Source organism: Triticum aestivum, chromosome 5B (assembly GCF_018294505.1).
Source record: "Triticum aestivum cultivar Chinese Spring chromosome 5B, IWGSC CS RefSeq v2.1, whole genome shotgun sequence".
Classification (NCBI taxonomy): domain Eukaryota; kingdom Viridiplantae; phylum Streptophyta; class Magnoliopsida; order Poales; family Poaceae; genus Triticum; species Triticum aestivum.
In genome coordinates, this window is record NC_057807.1 from 365925753 (window position 1) to 365945676 (window position 19924).

Genomic DNA, 19924 nt, shown 5'->3' on the forward strand with positions numbered 1-19924 from the left:
AGTGCTGTTATGCAAATATCATTAAATATGAAGAAAGCCGCTTGTCAAGGAACCATTTCGGTACCAACAAAATTTAGTTAAAGATCATGGATCATAAGGTTATACTACCTCCCTTCCAGTTTATAGGGCTCGTCTCAAAATTTCAGTTTTTTCGTTTTATAAGTCTCATATCTACTACTTCCCATCACATGTTCATTCAATGTGCATTAACTCTTTGCATGCAATGATAAACACACCAATGCATGCAAAGCTTCTTTGTTATTTATTGGCCAAACATGCATGCATTGCAATTCCTTGTGACTTGGAGTCTGGGGGTCTCTCATTGGCAAGACAGAGAAGGTTGATATGCCTTCCACTCGCGCTAATGGTGTGGCGAGACTTCTTGTTGGTGTGGTTAACATTGAGTTTGTCCCAGACGTGGTCAAGTGCACTCATGCGGGGGTCACTTACGACCTTGATGTGGAGTTTGAGGACACACCTCTGTTCCAGGAGGAAGATGGTCATCAGGACATGGACACAACGGAGGGGGATGATACAACTGGTGGTAAGGACAAAGATACAAAGCATGGTTCTCGGGAGGCGCCTAAGGGGCTGCACCACAGTCCGGGAAGGCAGATGAGTCGGCTAAGGGTGGCAAAGCATCGATGCCTATGAACACACTACTATTTGGGTCTTTTGGAGCATCTTCCGCCCCTAGCCGCTTATGGAGCCGCAGGGTTGAGTCAGAGGATCCGTCCAAGATGATGTTGCCTATGCTTTCGACGGCCGAGTGTCCTTCTTCGACGGTTGTTGCTATGGAGCAACAGTCGCTGGGGGCAGCCGCTACTGTGGTGTCGCCCGACACTACAAGGATGGACACCGCAATGAGGCAGGAGGTCTTGGAGATGGTCACCGCCCCGGCAGACGGCCGGATCCCGGAGGTCTTCACGACACCATCCCGTGGTAGGGGCATTGAGGGGGAGTGGCGGGCGGAAGGCCCGTGTTCTGCCGGCGCATTTGCACCATTCAGTGCCTAGACAAGATATGACTACGCTACCTGCTGGGCGCATGGTTGCGCCGGCAACGGAGGCGACGATCACACCGACTCGAGGCGCCACGTCAGTCGCGCCTGCTTCCGCCCGGGCGGGCGAGTGTGTTCTCCTAGACCAGCAGCCATGGGAGAGGACTACATAGGAGGTTATTGCATTTGGCGGTATCATGGACTCGGTATCGGCTGGCAGCCGGGTCACCAGCCGGATCCAGGAGCAACCAGATCCGGACTACTTGCAGTTAGGGCGTGCCATGAGGGCAGCCAAGCTTCGAGATGTGGAGGCAACTACAGGTATGTCGTTTAATAAGAGTTGTTCCATTTAGCATTTTCCTGAACATGAGATTATTGGTAAGGGAAATGACTTAGGAGTTTCACTTGGTTCTAATAGGAAAGAAAATGCTAAATTGGTTAATGATTTATTAGACTTAGAAGCTGAGCGGGCAGCTGAGATTATACATAACATTGCGGCCGTAAAACCTATGAATGAGCCTGACATTAACAACTTAGGGATTTCGGCTATGGAGAGTTTTTGTAATGACCTCATGCCTACTTTAGAAGCTGAAATTGAGGTAGAAGGGTCGGAGCCTGAGGGAAATACAAAGTCTTTACCGATAGAAGGTAATAGCCAGGGGCAATCTGGTTTTGAGGATGTAGTGGCACAGGTGGATAAACCGAAGCGTCCATGGAAACGGAAGGTTTACCCTACATAGGCAATTAGGAGAAGTGCTAGAGTTAAGCTTAAGAAAAAAAATCATGATGATTTATGAAAGGAATTTTTTGGAATAGTAGAGGTCCAACAGACTTGGCTAAAAGAAGGTTCCTTGCAGAAACATCGATAGATCAGAAACTAGATTTTATAGCACTTCTCGAAATAGGGAGAGATAATTTCACCTCATAGTTCCTGGGAACTTTGTCTGGTGGAATTGATTTTGATTGGCACCGCTTACCTCCTAGAGGAAGATCCGGCGGGATTTTGTTGGGGGTTAAGTGTGAAACTCTATAGGTGATCAATGCGGTTAGAGGTGATTTTGCGTTTAAATTTCAAGTGAGGTAAAAAGTGGATGGATTCCGCTGGTCTCTCGTGGTTGTATATGGAGCATCCCAACCCGAGCTTAAGCCTGACTTCCTAGTAGATCTGGTTAGCATCTGCGGGGATGAAAGACTGCCAATCCTAGTTGGAGGAGATTTTAATATAATCAGGAGGAGAGACGAGAAAAACAATGAAAATTTTGATGGGCATCGGTCCATGATGTTCAACATGATTATTGAGAGTCTTAGTCTAAGAGAGATTGAACTCGTGGGTAGACAGTTCACATGGTCTAACACGTTGCCTACTCCAACTTATGAGAAGTTGGATAGAGTACTCTCTAGTGTGGAGTGGGAATAGAAATATCCATTAGTTTTGGTGCATGCGATGCAGAGGGCCATCTCAGACCACACCCCGCTATTGGTAGACTTGGGAGACGCAACACATATTGGCAACAAAAATGCTTTCTCTTTCGAACTAAGCTGGTTCAAAAAAGAGAACTTCATCGCCCTAGTAGCAAGAGAATGGGCGAAACCTGTTAGTGGGGAAACTAGTATAGAACGTTGTGCAAGTGCATCTAGTGCCCCTTAGCCATTTTGGTGTATTGAAGACTTATAGGTTAAGGGACTAATGTGTTTGTGAGTGTACACATGCTCTATAAGTCTATGAGGAGTTAGATATTTACGAAGAAAGTCAACCCCTAAAAATGAATGTCTTCAGTTGAAGACTTTGGTTTTCTTGAAGACTTTGAAAATGAGGAAATTGGTGTGACCTGAAGACTTTGATATTAATGCGAGGATTATGAAGCGCGAAGACTTTTGTTTTTGTAGTTTCATTTTCTCTTTCTTGTGCCATACGAAACACCGTACTGTTAAAGGGGGTCGAGGTAAAACTAAGAAAAAGTTTCCAAGTGATGCTCATCTCAAAGCCTACACATACCCAATCCTTTCAAGTGAAGCCATTGGAAATCTCATAAAGTTCAGTCAATTTCTTTAGTGAACAGAGATGGAGATCTTCTGTTCTCTGAGGAATTTGTACTGACTGAGGAGTTAGGAATTTGCCAGTGTGGATTTCCTACAAGTGAGGAACATGATAGCCCTAAGGAATTTGAGAGCTCAAATTTCTGACCGTTGCTGTGCTACGCGCAAACTTTCCCAAAATATTTTATCCACCTACGGTCATATCATTGAAGGGCATTTATGTCTTATCATGTCGAGCTGCTCCCCGTCTATAAATAGCCGCCCCCTACAACTAGTTGGTTGGCTGCTCCGAGAGAAACTGACACTTGTCATTGAGAGCATCCCATCCTCCAAGGACTTTGAGCGAAAATCATCAAGTGAGGAAAAACCCAAACCCAAACACTTAAAACCCAAAGTGATTGAGCATCACTGAAGAGATTATTCCTGTGTGGAACCGATGTTGTTACCTTTGAAGACTATGCATCTTCCAGACGGTTAGGCGTCATGGTCTAGAGCATCCAAGAGGAATTGTGGATCGCTGAGTGACCAAGTCTATGAAGGTTTGGAAGTCACCCGTGAAGACTTACCACGAGTAATTGGGCGAGGTCTGTGTGACCTTAGCTCAAGGAGAATACAGTGAGGACTGTGTCTCCTTAGGTTTAAATACCTAGCCACTCCAACCAGACATACAACCGTCACAACAGTTGGAACTGGTCTACCAAATCACTGTCTTCACCGAGCTACTGGTTCTATTTCCTCAACCCTTTCATTTCCTCGCTCATGTGTTGGTGAAATTGATCGTTACTATTTGAAGACTTTGACTGAAGACTTTCTCAATTTCCTCAACCCTATTTCTTCAGTCACTTTGTCTTCTGCCTGCTTATCCTATTTACACGATACATGTGCTTTGTGTATGTTTCATTTCATCATGATGACTATGCTACTGTCTTGTTATGCATGCACTTGAGTACTTATTCCGCTGCTTGTAGTTCATCACTTAGCAAATTCATCAAGTTGTATTTCCTAAGTGACAAATTTGTGAAAATCACCTATTAACCCCCCTCTAGTCGATATAACACACTTTCAATTGGTATCAGAGCAAGGTACTCCCTTGTTCTCTGTGATTTTGGTTTAACCACCTGGAGTTTTAGTTATGTCGACTGCATGCATGATCAAGGTCTTGGCTGGGTGTCCTACATTCGATGGGACGACCTACCCCTATCGGAAGAATAAGATGCGCATGCATCTTGAGGCAATTGACAACGATCTCTGGTACATTGTGGAAAATGGTGTTCCCTTCGTCACTCCTTTCGTGAATGCTGCTGATGTGAAGAGATTCAAGAAACTCGACTCTCAAGAGAAGAATATCATATGTGGCCATCTGAGCAAAGGACAGTACGACAGAGTGAGTGAGGGAGTCCTGGATTAGGGGGTCCTCGGACAGCCGGACTATATACTTTGGCCGGACTGTTGGACTATGAAGATACAAGATTGAAGACTTCGTCCCGTGTCCGGGTGAGACTCTCCTTTGCATGGAAGGCAAGCTTGGCAATTCGGATGTGTAGATCTCCTTCTCTGTAACCGACTCTGTGTAACCCTAGACCCCTCTGGTGTCTATATAAACCGAAGGGTTTAGTCCGTAGGACAAAAAAAGAACAATCATAATCATAGGCTAGCTTCTAGGGTTTAGCCTCTACGATCTCGTGGTAGATCAACTCTTGTAATACTCATATCATCAAGATCAATCAAGCAGGAAGTAGGGTATTACCTCCATCGAGGGGGCCCGAACCTGGGTAAACATTGTGCCCCCCGCCTCCTGTTACCATTAGCCTTAGACGCACAGTTCGGGACCCCCTACTCGAGATCCGCTGGTTTTGACACCGACATTGGTGCTCTCGTTGAGAGTTCCACTGTGCCATCGCGGTAAGGCTTGATGGCTCGCCTTGTTGTCAAGGACAACGTCACCTCCGGGGGAGCCCTGGCTGTAGGACAAACTCTCCGACTAGGCGGCTTCGTCATGACCTCCTGTTCGGCCGCCGCGCCGATGATGACTTCTCAGGTCATAAAAAACACCCTCCATGTCAGGTCGGAATTCACCGAGTAGATGGATCCAATGGAGCTCTCCTCCCTGAACGAGCTCTTGGATTGCATCGCTACCCTGGGAGTCACTACGGACTATGATCGGATCGGGCTTAAACCCAACCAAAGGGAGATTAACTCTCCGTCGGTCACCCATCAGATAGCGGTGGTGGAGGAGCAATGCAACAATTCTCCCTCTATTTTGAGGACGAACTATGTCCAGATTCCCGAGCATGTTCGATACTCCGGCAGGTGGCCAAGAGCGGCGAGGATCTCCTCATCAACAATACTGTAGAGCATCATCTCACCGAAAATAACAATACAATATTGATAGTCTTCGAGACTTTCACCTCAAATAATAGGCGCAAGCGAGCACTCCGCAGCCTCGCCGAAGTCTGCCACATTGCAGAAATAAATCCATGGAACGACACGGCCATAACCTTCAATGCCAGTGACGAACCTCAATTCCGAACAGTCCGAGCACCAGCCGCTTTGGTCCTTAGTCCAATTGTGGATGGCTTCCGGCTTACTAAAGTGCTCATGGACGGCGGCAGCGGATTAAACCTCATCTACGAGGAAACTCTTCACAAAATGGAAATAGACAAGAGCCGCATTGAGCAAAGCAGCACGACCTTCAGAGGAATCATCCCTAGTCGGGAGGCACGATGTGCGGGAAAAATCACACTAGACGTGGTATTCGGCATGCTGGAGAATTATAGGTCCGAAGAAATCACATTCCAAGTGGCCCCGTTCAGTAGCGGCTACCACGCTCTTTTAGGGCGAGACGCATTCACGAGCTTCCAAGCTATACCCCATTATGGGTACATGAAGCTCAAGATGCCCGGGCCCAATGGAATCATCACTCTAGCTAGTGATCCGGACGTAGCACTCCGCGCTGAAAATAAAACCGCCGCACTGGCCACTTGATGCATTATCCGAAGCCTTGGCGGCCGAAGAACTAACTGCGCTGCGCTCCACAGTGGACAGGGACGACGTGATACTCGACAAACGATCCAAGTCCACCTCTTTCAAACCAGCGGACAGAATAATCAAATTCCAGGTCCATCCAACGGACCCCACAAAAACAACATCCATCAGGGCACAGCTGAAACCCACAATAGACGCTGCACTGCGAGAGTTTTTGCGTGAGAACTGGGACATCTTCGCCTGGCATCCTTCAGACATGCCAGGTATCCCACGCAGGCTGGCCGAACATAGCCTAAGCATACTGAAGGGATACAAGCTGGTCAAGCAGACTCTTCGGCGCTTTTCAGAACCTAAGCGACAAGCCATGGGAGAGGAGCTAGCCAAGTTACTCGAGGCCGGATTCATCAGAGAAATAAAACATCCGGACTGGCTAGCAAACCTGGTGATGGTACCAAAGAAGGACAAATCCTGGCGCCTATGCGTCGATTTCAAGGACCTCAATAAGGCTTGCCCCAAGGATCCCTTCCCTATCCCCCGCATTGTTCAAATCATCAATGCTACCGCATGACACGACTCATTGTGCTTCCTCGACGCATACTCTGGATACCATCAAATCAAGATGGCGGAGTCCGATCAAGCCGCAACGGCATTCATCACACCATACGGCCCCTTCTGTTTTAACACCATGCCTTTCAGGCTCAAAAATGCCGATGCAACCTATCAACGCATGATTCAAACATGCCTGGAAAAACAAATCGGCAAAACAGTGGAGGCGTACGTAGACGACGTGGTCATCAGAATCGGACACGTCGAAACTTTAATAGATGACTTGAGGCTTACGTTCGACAATCTCCGAACATATGACATCAGGCTCAATCCAGAAAAATGCGTTTTTGGCGCGCCTGCCGGAAAGCTGCTGGGCTTCATCGTTTCCAATAGAGGAATTGAAGCAAATCCGGCTAAAATCCGAGCTCTGTCATAGTTGGCTACCCCAACAGACCTCAAGCAAATCCAGAAATTAACTGGATGCGTGGCTGCCCTAAGCCGCTTTATCTCCCGATTTGGAGAAAAGGCACTACCTCTTTATCGCCTTCTTCGACGCACCGAACACTTCAAGTGGACGGATACGGCCACGGTCGGATTGTAAGAAATAAAGGCCCTCTTGGCCAGTAACCCAATCCTGGCCGCACCAAATATCAGCGAACCCATGCTGTTATATATAGCTGCAACACACCAGGTTGTAAGCGCAATGCTCGTCGTCGAATGAGAGACAAACGGACATAAGTTTCCGCTTGAAAAGCCGGTATACTACATATCCACCGTCCTCACTCCATGCTAGTCATGGTACCCACATTATCAAAATATAGCATACGCAGTCGTCATGGCATCCCGAAAACTACGACACTACTTTCAAGAGTGTTCAATCACGGTGGCCTCTGAAGTACCACTCAATGACATAATAAATAACTGCGATGCCACGGGCCGGATTGCTAAATGGGCTATCGAGCTCCTCCCGTTCGACATAATATACAAACCACGGCGAGCCATTAAGTCGCATGTACTGGCTGATTTCTTCGCTGAATGGACCAAAGCCGATCTTCCTAAAGAGTACGACGCGTACTCTAATTGGATTATGCACTTTGACGGCTCAAAGATGCTGGCTGGTCTAGGGGCAGGCATTGTCCTGACATCCCCCACTGGAGATACAGTCCAATATGTACTCCAAATATTATATACAGACTCCAACAATGCAGCCGAATATGAGGCTCTGTTGCACGGTCTTTGGATGGCAGTCTCCATGGGCATTCAACGCCTAGAAGTGCGGGGGGATTCAAACCTCGCAATATCTCAAATAAATGGAGACTTTGACGCCAAGGACGCAAAAATGGCAGCTTACCGTAATGTCGTCCTCAAAATGTCAGCCCGGTTCGAGGGGCTCTAATTCCACCATGTGGTTCAAGAAAACAACCAAGCGGCGGATATCCTCGCCCGCATCGGCGCTAAGCGTGACCCTGTCCCACCTAATATCTTATTGGAAAGGCTGTTCAAGCCATCCATGGTGTGGGACGGGGAGACCGGCAATACCAGTCCGGGTCCGAACACAACCCCCGATCCCGAACACTCTAACGTAATCGGAGGCTTCGCCACCGAAATAACACCTTCGGCCCACGTGATGATGGCTGTCATCGCCCCGTGGACAGAATCCTTCTTAGCCTACCTAAATAGGCAAGAACTCCCTGAGGACCAAAACGAGGCACGTTGCATTGTGCGGCGCTCTAAAGCCTACAAGGTCCACGAGGGAGAGCTCTATAAGAAAAGCGCGACCGGAGTGCTCCAAAGATGCATCTCCGAAGAGGAAGGGCGGCAGCTCTTGGCAGAAATTCATGCTGGACTTGGCGGCCACCACGCCGCAGCTCGGGCTCTTGTAAGCAAGGCCTTCCGTACAGGTTTCTACTAGCCGACAACCCGAGCAGACGCACAAGACCTAGTCCAACATTGCGTCGGTTGCCAGCTTTTTGCAAATCAAAGCCATATGCCACCTACCGCTCTTCAAACAATCCCCATAACTTGGCCCTTTGCGGTCTGGGGGCTCGATATGGTTGGACCCCTTAAAGGAGGAAGCCATAAGAAAAAAAACACTTGTTGGTCATGGTGGATAAATTCACCAAATGGATAGAAGCCAAACCAGTTAAAACGGCCAAATTCGGACCAATGATAGACTTCATATCAGGGGTTGTACACCGTTACGGTGTCCCCCACAGCATCATCACTGATAACGGCTCCAACTTCACAGCCGACAAAGTGAAAACTTGGTGCGGCAACATGGGCATTAAGCTTGATTACGCCTCCGTCTATCACCCCCAAACGAATGGTCAAGTCGAACGAGCGAACGGTCTTATTATGAGCGGCATCAAACCTAGAACAGTGCGATCCCTGAAGGAATCAGATACGCACTGGGTCGAGGAGCTCAACTCCGTACTATGGGGGCTGCAGACCACGCCGAATCGCACTACCGGATACACATCGTTTTTTATGGTGTACGGCGCAGAGGCGGTATTGCCCTGCGATATCATTCATGACTCACCTTGAGTGCGCATGTACGAAGAGAAAGAAGCCGAGCTTGATCGGCAGGACCGTTTAGATGCCCTAGAGGAGGAACGCGATGTTGCGAAGGCCCGTTTCGCATTCTATCAGCAACAGGCTCGCAGGTATCAAAGCAGAGAAGTACGGGCCAAAACCTATAACGTTGGCGAACTTGTTCTAAGCCTACCGGAGAAGAAAAAGGACAAGCTCAAGCCCAAGTGGGAGGGTCCCTTCATCATTGATAAAGTTCTCACCGGAGGGGTGTACCATCTGCGTGATGCATCTGATAATAGACTCGAGCCAAACCCATGGAACGCGGCCAGACTCCGAAGATTCTACGCCTAGTGCCGAATTAAGTGTTTGTCTCCTTACCTCCGCCTTCCTTTTTCACGTTATATCCTCTTTTCCTTTTTCTTTCTTTTTATGGCCCCAAAGGCTTCAAGTGTGTCTTGACTACACGATTTTGACGCGCTATGCGCGCTCATTATACCTGGGGGCTTCTTATACAGAAGCTTAATATAATTATCTTCCGGGCTTTATGCCCACCACATATGTGTCATTCTTCCATATGTACCTTTTTTTGCCATTATATGCATCGATATGACTTAAGGTTTGGCGAAGCTGGGTTGCCTGGCTCCTGTATTTATGCCCTACGTTCCCGTTAGTTCGGCTAGGGCATAAGGGGAGCACCTTTGCGATTGTTACTGCTGGGTCAGCCGGATGTGTACCTCAGACTGGGTGAAGCCGAAAGCTAGCATTCTTAAGGGAATATTCGGTCGGTGAACAAAAGATGTTTTTTACCTAGTACAATATAAATCCCCAGATGTTTTATATCTTGCGTCTCTGTCCGCAGCCCAGACATGCACATTAATGCATGCGTACCCAGGGAAAGGAACCCCTAACGGAACTATTCTCCCTGGAAGATGTTTCTTACTATCCATGTAATATAACATAGCTAGTTGGGTACTTGTCTGTTTAAGCACTTATGACCCCTACGCCTGGTTTCCGCGCGTACCCCGGTTTACATAACTGAGCGGGTATTCGGAAACACTACGGACTATCAGGTCTGGAGGCTGAAGCGGAAAGGTTCGCCATGACAAATGATTTACAATCCGGCTAGGGACAAAATATGTCCTCTGAAGTACACAGTCACTTAGACTGACTAAATTCTTCTTCTATACCACCCAACAGGCCGTCTAGCCTACAATCCTGTTGGGAATACTTTGCGGCTAATCCTACCTGGTCATATACCAGACTAACGCGGATCTCTTTCCCATTTGACCCTACAGGTCCAACCTCGGCTATGTGATTCGGGTCAACCTTGGTGTACCGCGTCTTCACCATGGCCCAGGCTTCCCTTGCACCTTGTCGGCAGGCTAATATCTTCCATAATCGGAAGCGCCACCGCGCTCCCTTGAGTATCTCTACAAGCTCCCCCATGCCTCCGGGCAGGGAGGCGGAGGGCCACAAGGCCTGGGCAATACCCCGCATCACTTGCTGAACTTGTTCGTGTAGTTGCGAGAGCTCCGGCAGTAGATCACCTGCGGACCCGGGCATCTCCTCTTCGGGGCGACCTATCAGCATACCTACAAACATAACTCTGTTAGCCTGCTTCTTCGCCGAACTGTATAAAGGTTTGTTCGAGCACTTACTAAAAATACCGCGTCGAAGCTTCTTATTCTCCTTCACGGAGTCTGCAAGCTGGGCCCGAACATCTCCCAGTTCAACGCCCAGCCGGGTATGGGCATCCTAGAGCTCATTTTTCTCTCGAATAACCCGTGTAAGCATGCGCTCGCCAGCCTCTAGCTGTCGTTTAGCATATTGCTCATCCTCTTGTAATATCTCCGGATTTGCTCCGGGATTTTCTGCATAATCTATTGTTAGATTTGCAAGCATGCCGAATACTCACTGGTATATGTAATTACATTTTCGAGACAAGTATTACCAGATGAGACCTTCTTGGATTTCTCTATTTTGGCAACTACGGCCCTTAGCTGGGCTTTGCACTCCTCCAGCTCTTTAGACAACTGGGTATTCTTCTCCGTAAGAACCTATGCATACAATGATCCTTAAATTAGTTGTGCCAACTGTTTCAAGTCTTAGGGGCTACTGATATACATAATTATCAGATTTTCTTACCCGTATATCCTTTATATACTGGCCTGTGGCTCTAGCAAGCCCACCTTGCGCAGCTCGGATGTACGCGTCTCCTGAGTTGAAGGCGTTGAATGCCTCTTCAGAGAAATTAGGGTCGCAGAGTATGGCCGACGCCTGTGATTCATGGTGCTCTCCACTCTGGACTTCGTAGCGGACACTCTATCTGCATCTTTTGTAGGAGGACCGTTCGGCGTTGTCCCTGCGTTAGCTTCCGGCCCTGAGTCCGGTTCCGGAATCCGGCTGGTGGAGGCATGGCCGGCAGGCTCTCCAGACACTGTCTGGCGAGCGGTTTTTCTGCCAGGGACCACGGACATTGTTATATTTTAAAAATGATAATCACGGAGCAGGTTTTTAATCATACCTCTGCGACGGCGTCTCGGTCTTGACTGCCTTCCTTTTGAGCTTACTCGGCTTCGGTGCCCCTTGTTGGCGAGCCACCGCAGGTTCGACACGGCGCCTCGATGGCCTTCCCTGTAAAATGCAATACATGTGCGGTGGGTAAAGCGCAAAGAAGGGATCCTTCTCGTAAGTTGGGACTCCGGTCTTACTTACATGTGATGCAGGGAGTAGGCTAGGATAATCAGCTATGATGGCCACCAAGGCACCGTCATAGCTTAACTGATATAACATCCTGTCTACGAGCTCCACAAATACGTCCGGATCTTCTTCGAGTCCAGGGTCGAGGGCCTGGTCAGGGTCCTCTGGCTGTGGAGACGGGCTGTGGATCTCCCTCACAGCTTTTCGCAGTTCCTGCTATGAATTAGCAAGGTAAATATTTATGATGAAGAATGCGGGAAGGACTAGAGTAAAAGATGGTAGCTCACCCAGATACGGGGGTTGTACATGGAGAATCCATCCCGTGGCTTAATATGGATGAACTCCTCTTCTTCTCCTTTGTATAAATCGGACATTATTTTCGCCAGAGCGATGCCATAGTCCGGACCTTTACGACCGCAGCGGGTGGCATCGTCTTCTCCGTTGAAGTGCCACATGGGTTTCCCCCGATACTGAAGTGGCTACACCCCTCGCATTATGCATATTAATATAACCTCGATTATTGTCATCCCTGATTTGGCCAGTGTTTTTATCCTGCCCATCAGGTAAAGGACCTCTCTGTTATCTTCCTCCTGGGGGCTCCGGGGGTGCCAGCTGTGGCATTTCTTCAGTGGAGCATTAGCAAACTCAGGAAGGCCCATCTGAATATGGTCCGGAAGGGGGACGTCCTGTCAGGACCCCGACTCAATGCCACATCGATCTAGCATGTAACACCTCATATCACTTTGCGGCCTCACGCACGGTATTCCCACGGGTGTCGCCTTACCTTTGCCCGGGACCGTTTGCGCCTTTTGGCACACGTATATGATAGTGTCGCTAGCATCCATATGATAAGGAGCCCGGGCTGACATGGCTAGTCGTAAACCCAAAGTGGCACTAACTTACAGGGACAGGCATACATGACCCAGCATCGAACGTGTCGGTCATCAGCGAGTGAATCCGGGCTGTAGCAACTGGGCTAGCAGGACTCCGGTAAACCGGGCTGTAGCAGGCTAACAGGACTCCGGTAGTCACCGCGTGACATTTCCCTGAAGGGACAGACACAGGAATGAGGAAGGACACATGCCGGCCAGCCTAAGTGTTCCGGAGCAGTAGCGAGCTACCAGGGCTCAGTGGAAGCACTAGGAGACATTTCCCGGTAAGAGAGGCTACTAAGGATAAACAACTAGATAGTCAGATCCCACACATAGCAATACACATTACACGTATGCATAACATGCAAGTATGCATTGTACAACATGGCATCACAGCATAACTCAACAACTCATATAGATAAGGCTCAAAGAGCCATCATAGCATTATTACAAACAGGGGTCACATGACCCAACATTCAGAGCAAACAAGCAACAGGCGGAAGCATTACATGTCTGAGTACAGACATCTACAAATGAAAAAGGCTGAAGAGCCTGACTATCTACAACATCCGATCAAGATCGTAGCTGAGGTACAAGCTACTCGTCGAAGTCCACGAGAACACTAGTAAGACCGATGTCTCCGCGACAAAAACATAAATAAAGCAACATGAGTACAAAGGTACTCAGCAAGACTTACATCAGATCCTATCATACATGCATTTGTATCAAGAGGGTAATGTGGGGTTTAGTTGCGGCAAGCCAGCTTTGACTCTGTGGCTATCCTGTTCTACGACTACCAGAAACTCTTGAGGTCATATGGCGCACACGAGTCCACTAATCACCACACAATACACTACTATGGATTCATCCCCGTCTCCCTACGAGAAGGCCATCCATAGCACTCACACTTGTCTTGAGCATTTTATAGTATCCACTTCAAGTTGTCTATGTACCATGTAAGCATCCAAGAAGTCCATAACCGCGGACCCGGCTATTCGAATAGATCATGTTAACCCTGCAGGGGTGTACTTCTTCACACACGCTCTCGCCACTTACCGCCATGTACACGTCATGTATCTCGGCAACCTTCAAGCGGAAGCCTGGCGAGGGTGTCGGCCACGACCTGACTAACCACACAAGACTCTAGTCCAGGTTTATCGCCTATTTGGGTTCCATCCGCATGGAGATCCGGCCGGGGTGTCGCTCACGGCCCCAAACGATGTGAGCAGGGTTCCCAAGCCCACCATCCGGGTGCCACTTGGTACACCGTGCCACCTGTGCCTAGTCTGTCCCAAGCCCACCCTGCCGGGTGCCACTTGGTAGAAAAATAGCACTACCTACAAACACCAGAAACTAGTTGCGACTCCTGGACAGAGACCAAGTTGGTTAATAAGTCGAGAGGGGTCGAGTTACCGGAACCCAATGTGTGGTAGTATCGAGTCATTGGACAACATACATAGAACTCAGTGCTTAAGGACAGTTCCAGTGAGACAACCCACCATGTACTCCTACATGGCCTCTCACCGCTACCTTTACCAAATCGTGTTCACACACTTCACTCTCAGCACCAGAACATATTGTAACACTCTAATTCATTCCCAATGAACCAGACCCGACACAACTCTAAGCAATAGTAGGCATAGCATGGTAGGAACACAACATGGCTCAATCAACTCCTACACATGCTAGTGGGTTTCAACTATTTACTGTGGCAATGACAGGTCATGCAGAGGAATGGGTTCAACTACCGCAGCACAAATTAGCAGATGAATCGTTGTTGTCCTAATGCAATAACTGAGAGCAGGAGAGAGAGAGTAGGATTTATCGGAATGAACAAGGGGGTTTGCTTGCCTGGTAAATCAACAAGGGAGGCACTGCTTCACAGACAGGTACTCTGGAACGTCTCCGGAGCAGGACCTATCGAGAAGGAACGGTGCCGGCAATCAATACACAATCATATGCAACAATATGATGCATGAACATGGCATGTAGATGTGATGCTGTTTGAGCTAATGCAACTAGCTGTTATTTGGATGGAGTCCATTTGAACCAAAGATTCAAATGCAACTCCAAGTTAAACTCTTATATATTCCATTTACATGTTTTCACTTATACAGCATGTATAAGTTGGTTTTTCATGCATGAAACTAGTACAGATGGAAAGATTGCATTTTTCTGATAATTTTTCATATATAAATTATTTCAATCTGAGCTACGATTGAATTTCTATGAATTTTGAAGTTTAAATCATCTTCTGGAATTTCCTGATTTAATTTTAATTCCAGAAAATATATTATTGCGCTAGCATGACGTCAGCACGACATCAGCAGGTCAACCGGGGCTGACCAGGGTCAAACCTGACGTGTGGGGTCCACACGTCAGTGTCATAGTTAGTTAACAGAGTTAATTAGCGCTAACTAAACTGACACCTAAACTAAACAGGGGCATGGCCCACGCGTCAGTGACCCTAGGGGGGTCAAACCCCAGGTCAAACAAGTCAAACCCGCTGGCGGTTAGTCGCCGGCGAGATCCGCGGCGTACTTGTGCCCCGGGTTTCCTCTGTGGTGCTCCAAATGACGCGCGGCTAGGCACGTTGGAGAGCCAGCTCGATGGCGCATCGGCCGGTGGCCGTGGCTGGGCCTGGGATGGCCGGAGTCGGCGGCGGCGAGCTCGGTTGCGGCCGCCGGAGTTCGGTCATGCACGAGAGCGCGTTTGGAGCTCGAAGACGAGCGAAGCAAAGCGCTAGGGATGCTCTACGGGGCCTTACGAGCTTGTTGGACTCGCCGGGGTGACCAAATGGTCACCGGAGCTGCGTCGACGGCGAGCTCGGCGGCGGCGAAGGTTCGACCATGGTGGAGACGACAGCTAGAGGGCGAGCGCGGCCAGGGGAGAGAGGGGAGAAGAAAGCAGGGCTCACAGCGGACTTGCAGGGCTGCTCGTTGTGGCCGGGGACGCGCTGGAGACGACGAAGCGGCGATGGCGATCTGTGGCGGCTGGAGGTTATGAAGGCGACGGCGACGGCTCCACGGGGCATCCGGCGAGGCACGGCTTGGCGGAGAGGACAAGGGAGTCGTGGCGGAGCTCATGGACACGACGAAGGGACGAGGGGGAGGCAGTGGCCGCGGCAACGGCGAGCGGTGGCGTCGGTGGCGTTCGGCCGTGAGAGAGAGAGAGCGAGGAAGAGGAGAGGAGAGGATCGGGGGAAGAGTGAGAGGGGTACGGGGCGTGCGTGGCGTCGCGCGGGATCATCCAGAGCGACGAGGGGGAGGATAGGCAGGTAAGGAGGGAGGAGGTGGCGCGGCGCGGCGGTGCACGCGTCGGGCATGCGCCCGTCCTCCTGTCGGGGAGGAAGACGACAGAGGAGGGGGGACAGGTGGGCCGGGCCGGCCAACTGGGCCGGCCAGGCCGCATAGTGCTGGGCCAGCACAGGAGCTAAGCGCCAGGTAAGGTTTTTCCCCTTTTGTTTCTTTTTCTATTTTTCTGACATTTGTTTGGTGTAAATAAAAATACTAAACCATTTTATTTTCTTATGCCAATTTTTATAGAAGCTAGTTATATTATTCCAGAGCTCCTTTATAAATGGCATAATTTTTGGACAATATTATATATATATAACAATATATATCCAAAGCAAATAATTACTGCATTAATTCCAAATGCCCAAAATAAATACTTATGAGGTCCTAAAAATATTGGTTTGATTTTTATCTCTGTCCAATATTTTCAGAGAGCAACATGAGCATTTTCTTGGACCTTTTTGGAACAATTTTTATTTGGGTCATTTCCAGAGATGATTCTGAGGGTTTCACAAGTCCTCATTTCAAAATTAAATGGAATTTAAAAATGATGCACAACTTGCTAGCTAGTCTAGGTCATACCAGAACTAGGGATGTGACAACTCGCCCCCACTTGAAAGAATCTCGTCCCGAGATTCATGGGTCGACGGAAAGAAAGCGGGGTACTCCAGTCGAAGACGATCTTCTCGCTCCCAAGTAGCTTCTCTCTCGGAATGATGAGACCACTGAACCTTGAGAAACTTGATGTTCTGACATCGAGTAACACACTCTGCTTGATCAAGAATGCGAACCGGGTACTCTCGGTATGTGAGGTTATCTTGGAGATCAAGCGTTTCGTGGTCCACTCTGCGAATGGGATCCGAGAAGCAACGCCTGAGTTGAGAGACGTGGAAGACATCATGCACTCTGGAAAGATGTGGGGGTAGTTCCAACTGGTAGGCAACCTCTCCTCGTTTAGCGAGAATGCGAAAAGGACCAATGTAACGAGGATCCAACTTGCCCTTGATACCGAAGCGGTGGGTACCCTTCAAAGGAGTGACCCGAAGGTAAGCTTTGTCGCCAATTTCATAGGTCATATCCCTATGATGACGATCGTACTGGCTCTTCTGACGAGACTGGGCTATTTTCAAATTCTCACGAATGATGCGAACTTGCTCTTCTGCCTCCTGGATCATGTCCGGTCCAAAGAATTGTCTTTCACCGGTTTCTGACCAGTTCAAAGGTGTTCGACATCTTCGTCCATAGAGAACCTCAAAAGGAGCTTTCTTGAGACTGGATTGATAACTATTGTTATAAGCAAACTCGGCAAAAGGAAGACATTTCTCCCAATCCATACCGAATGAGATAACGCAAGCTCTAAGCATGTCTTCGAGAATTTGATTGACCCTTTCCACCTGACCACTCGACTGATGGTGTAAAGCGGTACTGAAGGAAAGATGGGTTCCCATGGCAGTTTGGAAACTCTCCCAGAAATGAGAAGTGAAAAGACTGCCACGGTCTGAATTGATCTCTAATGGAACACCATGGAGTGACACTATTCGATAAATATATAAGTCAGCGAGCTGACTAGCAGTGATACTCTCTCGAACAGGAAGGAAGTGAGCCACTTTGGAAAGACGATCAATGACTACGAAAATAGCGTTATTCCCTTTCTTGGTCCTGGGAAAGCCGGTGATGAAGTCCATACCAACTTTATCCCATTTCCACTCAGGAATAGCTAAAGGTTGAAGGGTGCCAGCAGGTCTTTGATGCTCTGCCTTAACGCGACGACAAACGTCACAGTTAGCAATAAACCGAGCGATTTCTCTCTTCATCCTAGTCCACCAGAACCTCTAGCGTAGGTCCTGATACATCTTAGTACTACCGGGATGAATCGTGAGAGGAGATTCATGCGCCTCCTTAAGGATCAATTGTCGAAGATGTTGCTTCTTGGGGACCACCAGGCGGTTCCCAAAGAAAACGACACCTCAATTATTTATAGAGAAACTACCAGCAATACCCTTGGCAATGTTTCTCTTGATCCGGGTAATCCCCGTATCATGCTTCTGGGCTTCTATAATATGATCCACAAGAGTAGGTTTCGCCACCAAGGTAGAAAGGAATCCGTGAGGAGCAATGTGAAGATTGAGCTTATAGAATTCCTCATGGAGAAGTGGTTGGCCTTGCTGCAACATGAGATTGTCGCAATAGGATTTACGACTTAGCGCATCAGCCATGACATTGGCTTTGCCTGGGGTGTAGGAAATCCCTAGATCATAATCTGTGATTAACTCCAACCAACGTCTTTGCCTAAGGTTCAAATCTGGTTGGGTGAAGATATACTTGAGACTCTGGTGATCGGTGTAGATCTCGCAACGTTTACCAAGGAGGTAATGTCGCCAGGTCTTAAGTGCATAGACTACGGCTGCAAGCTCTAGATCATGTGTAGGATAATTCTCCTCATGTGGATGCAACTGTCGAGATGCATAGGCAATCACATGACGATCCTGCATAAGAATGCAACCTAGTCCCTGTCGTGAGGCGTCGCAGTAAATAAGAAAGTCCTTTGTGAAATCTGGTGGCACAAGTATGGGAGCAGAAGTCAGGCGTCTTTTCAGTTCCTGAAAACTATACTCACACTGTGGGGACCACTCAAACTTTTTATCTTTCTTGAGAAGTTCCGTGAGGGGTTTGGCTACTTTGGAGAAGTTTTCAACAAAGCGACGACAATAACTGGCTAGACCAAGGAAACTCCTAACTTGTTTAACGGAAACTGTCAGGACCCTGACTCAATGCCACATCGATCTAGCATGTAACACCTCATATCACTTTGCGGCCTCACGCACGGTATTCCCACGGGTGTCGCCTTACCTTTGCCCGGGACCGTTTGCGCCTTTTAGCACACGTATATGATAGTGTCGCTAGCATCCATATGATAAGGAGCCCAGGCTGACATGGCTAGTCGTAAACCCAAAGTGGCACTAACTTACAAGGACATGCATACATGACCCAGCATCAAACGTGTCGGTCATCAGCGAGTGAATCCGGGCTGTAGCAACTCGGCTAGCAGGACTCCGGTAAACCGGGCTGTAGCAGGCTAACAGGACTCCGGTAGTCACCGCGTGACATTTCCCCGAAGGGACAGACACAGGAACGAGGAAGGACACATGCCGACCAGCCTAAGTGTTCCGGAGCAGTAGCGAGCTACCAGGGCTCAGTGGAAGCACTAGGAGACATTTCCCAGTAAGAGAGGCTACTAAGGATAAACAACTAGATAGTCAGATCCCACACATAGCAATACACATTACGCGTACGCATAACATGCAAGTATGCGTTGTACAACATGGCATCACAGCATAACTCAACAACTCATATAGATAAGGCTCAAAGAGCCATCATAGCATTATTACAAACAGGGGTCACATGACCCAACATTCAGAGCAAACAAGCAATAGGCGGAAGCATTACATGTCTGAGTACAGACATCTACAAATGAAAAAGGCTGAAGAGCCTGACTATCTACAACATCCGATCAAGATCGTAGCTGAGGTACAAGCTACTCGTCGAAGTCCACGAGAACACTAGTAAGACCGAAGTCTCCGCTGCAAAAACATAAATAAAGCAACATGAGTACAAAGGTACTCAGCAAGACTTACATCAGATCCTATCATACATGCATTTGTATCAAGAGGGTAATGTGGGGTTTAGTTGCGGCAAGCCAGCTTTGACTCTGTGGCTATCCTGTTCTATGACTACCAGAAACTCTTGAGGTGATATGGCGCACACGAGTCCACTAATCACCACACAATACACTACTATGGATTCATCCCCGTCTCCCTACGAGAAGGCCATCCATAGCACTCACACTTGTCTTGAGCATTTTATAGTATCCACTTCAAGTTGTCTATGTACCATGTAAGCATCCAAGAAGTCCATAACCGCGGACCCGGCTATTCTAATAGATCATGTTAACCCTG